This window comes from Bubalus bubalis, chromosome 2 (genome assembly GCF_019923935.1).
Source record: "Bubalus bubalis isolate 160015118507 breed Murrah chromosome 2, NDDB_SH_1, whole genome shotgun sequence".
Classification (NCBI taxonomy): Eukaryota; Metazoa; Chordata; class Mammalia; order Artiodactyla; family Bovidae; genus Bubalus; species Bubalus bubalis.
The window spans coordinates 187,915,238-187,918,299 of NC_059158.1; the positions used below are offsets into that span (position 1 = coordinate 187,915,238).

General features: G+C 58.9%; 1 non-coding gene across 1 annotated transcript; it reads right to left on the bottom strand.

Moving 5' to 3' along the window:
* Nucleotides 1-398: 398 nt before the first annotated feature.
* TRNAR-ACG lies at nt 399-470 on the bottom strand. Its single transcript has one exon. It is a non-coding gene; the product is annotated as a tRNA-Arg (tRNA).
* Nucleotides 471-3,062: the final 2,592 nt, after the last annotated feature.

The window sequence follows — 3,062 nt, forward strand, 5'->3', positions numbered from 1 at the left end:
CCGACTTGGGTCCTGTTTCACCACTTAGAAGCCGTGATGCTCTGGGCAAGTTAATTCCCCTTTCTGAGCTCTAATTCCCTCCTCTGTTAAACTGGAACGATAATGCGGATTAAAGGAGGTGGCACTTTGAAAAAGGACTTTACAGAAAGTATTATGATATATCAGGATATATGGCAGACTGGGCAAGTGTTATTATGGTAACAATCATGGTGTTTCTGTTTTCAATGCAAACTATGCTCCAGGCATAAGGCCTTTTAATCCTTGAACATGAACGTGAAGTTGCTCAGTTGTGTCCGACTCTGCGACTCCATGGACTGTAGCCCACCAGGCTCCTCTGTCCATGGGATTTTCCAGGCAATAGTACTGGAGTGGATTGCCATTTCCTTCTCCAAGGGATCTTCCCAACCCAGGGATTGAACCTGGGTCTCCTGCATCGTAGACAGACGCCTTACCGTCTGAGCCACCAGGGAAGTCTCTGTATTTTAATCCTTACAACAGCTCTGTTGTTATTATTATTTTGACCGTGTCCTGCGAACCTGGGCCCTCAACCGTGACAGCACGCAGTCCTAACCACTAGCCTGCCAGGAAATTCCCACAACAGCCCTATTTTGTCACCCGTTTTACGGATGAGGAGCCTGGAGGCTCATAGAGGTGACACGACTTGTCTGAGGTCACATAACCAGTTGGAGCCTGACTCAAGGCTTACATCCCATATGATTTCAGTCCAGCGTCCTGCACCTCCCTCTGCAGCCTATAACTGGCTGAGAAGGCATGTTTCAGACCATAAAGGATGAATATTGTCATCATATTATTTTTTAAAGTAATTGCGGTACATTCGTTTCCTCTGGTGGGGGCAGCAGCTTCTGGTCCTGCCACTAGAGGGCAGCAGAGCCCGGGGGTCCTGAGGGTGGCGCTCTTGCCACCTCGCATCCCGGCTTGAGCCCCGACGCTTGGCCGTGTTGGGGGGACGGACCCAGGGCAGCGGCCGGCAGGGGCACGGGCGGGCACAGCCTTTGGGAAGTCGGAGCGCCCGCCCAGTCCTGACTCGGCTCGGAGAGGAAAAGTCTCAGCAGGACGGCGGCTGGCCGCGGCACCTCCTCCGGGTGCTGAGCCTCCAGCACCCTCGACCTGCCGACCAGGGCCGTGGCGGAAGCCCTCGCCTTCCCCCGAAGCCCCGGAACCCAGGGCATCAGCCCACAGGGCTCGTCACCGTCTCCAGGCTCCCTTTGGACCGTCAGCCCCTGAAAACTTCAGGGGCCCTAGTGCTGGCCGAGCTCTCGGGAGTGCTTAAGGCCTATTGAATACACGTACGTGGGGGTTGTCCAAGCTGGGCCCAGAGCCCCTTCCTTCTGAGACTGCCCGAAGGTGGACTGAAGGGGAAGGGAGTGTTCCTAAGACTGAAAGATGCTTATCCCCAGAGGATCTGGAGACCAGGCCTTGGCCCTGGGATGTCCAAGTCTTTACACCAAGTTCTTGGCTGCATAATGGCAAAGTCTCCACCACCATGCATGCCGCTGGGTCGCTTCTTTGTGTCCGGCTCTTTGCAACCACATGGACTGTAGCCCAGCAGGCTCCTCGGTCCATGAGAGTCTCCAGGCAAGAATGCTGGAGAAGGTTCCCATGCTCTCCTCCAGGGGATCTTCCTGACCCAGGGGTTGAACCCACGTCTCTTACGTCTCCTGCATTGGCAGTCGGTTCCGCCAGCACCACCTGGGAAGCCCCAAATCACCACCACTTCATCAGCATTGATTACCTCCTTAACAACTTCCTTAATTACCCCCTCTAACAACCTTCTGGGCAGGTTCGTATATACCTTTCACATTTTTCAAAGGAGGCGACAGAGGCTCAGAGAGAAGAAGCAACTTGCCTGAGGTCACATAGCAAATAAGAGGCAGAGCCTCTTTGGACAGGCCCGCCTGACCTAGGGCCTGCTCCCTGAAGCCTTCAGCTGTGACAGCCATCTCCTACCAGCTCTGCAGCGACGCCCGGCTCAGGGAGCCCAGGCTCATCCACCAGCCGCCATGGTCCTCGCAGCGGCCCTGTGAGGGGCAGACCGGGATGGGAGCAAGTGCCCGCGATGGACGGCAGCTCACGCGGCCTGGCGCTTGGCCTCCTCCCAGCTCCGTGTTCAGCGATGTAAAGCAGGCGCTGGGAGCCATGCGGGTGCCTTACAGAAACCAACCGCCCGCCCCCTCCCTGTCAGCACCCCACATGGAGCCGGTGGCCATCGGTCACCAGCAGGCCCCTTCTGAACCAGAGCGCCCCCGCTTAAAGAGGAGAGGGATGCACGGAGGCGCCCGCAGGCCCTCTCTACCTGGCCGCGCCCCGCCCTCCCCACTGGGCTCACGCCCTGCCTGCAGCAGCATGCCCTGATCCTCTTCCCGTCCCGGAGGCAGCGACAAGTGCCGGGACTGCCTGCTGGGCCCCAGCTCTCCTCCTTTGGCCTGGGGGCTGGGGTGCTCTTGACCTCGCTTCTTTCGAAACGTGTATTTATTTGTTTGGCCATCTCAGGTCTGAGTTGGCAGCGGGATCCTTCACTGTGGCACGCGGGCTCAGCTGCCCCAGGCCGGGTGGGACTCAGGTCCCCGACCAGGGATGGAACCCGAGTCTTCTGCATTGGAAGGTGGCTTCTCAACCCCTGGACCACCCCGCCAGTCCCTCCAGACCCCTCTTTGTGACCGCAGGTGAAGCCTTGTGCCCAGTGGGTGGTGGGATGCCTCAACCTGACTTCGACGCCCCTCCAGCTGTGACCCCAGCAGCATGGCATCAATGGCCAACAGAGAGGATCGACAGCCAGTGCTTTCACATCCACTTTGCCTTGACGCCCTTCCCCACCTGCCCTGCAGGGTGGGGCAGCGTGAGGCTTTGCGGAAGGCTGGGGCAGAGGCGCCCTGGGAGGCCGTGTTGCTTGGCAGACCGGTGCTGGGTGGCACTGGTCACCCAGGGCCCCTGGACTCAGTCCCGCAGCCACTCTGGCTGCTGGATGCAGAGGGTTTGGGGTCCCAGCTGGTAGGCAGAGCTCCCAGAAGTGCGGACAGCAGCGGGCTGGGAGGAGCGCAGGG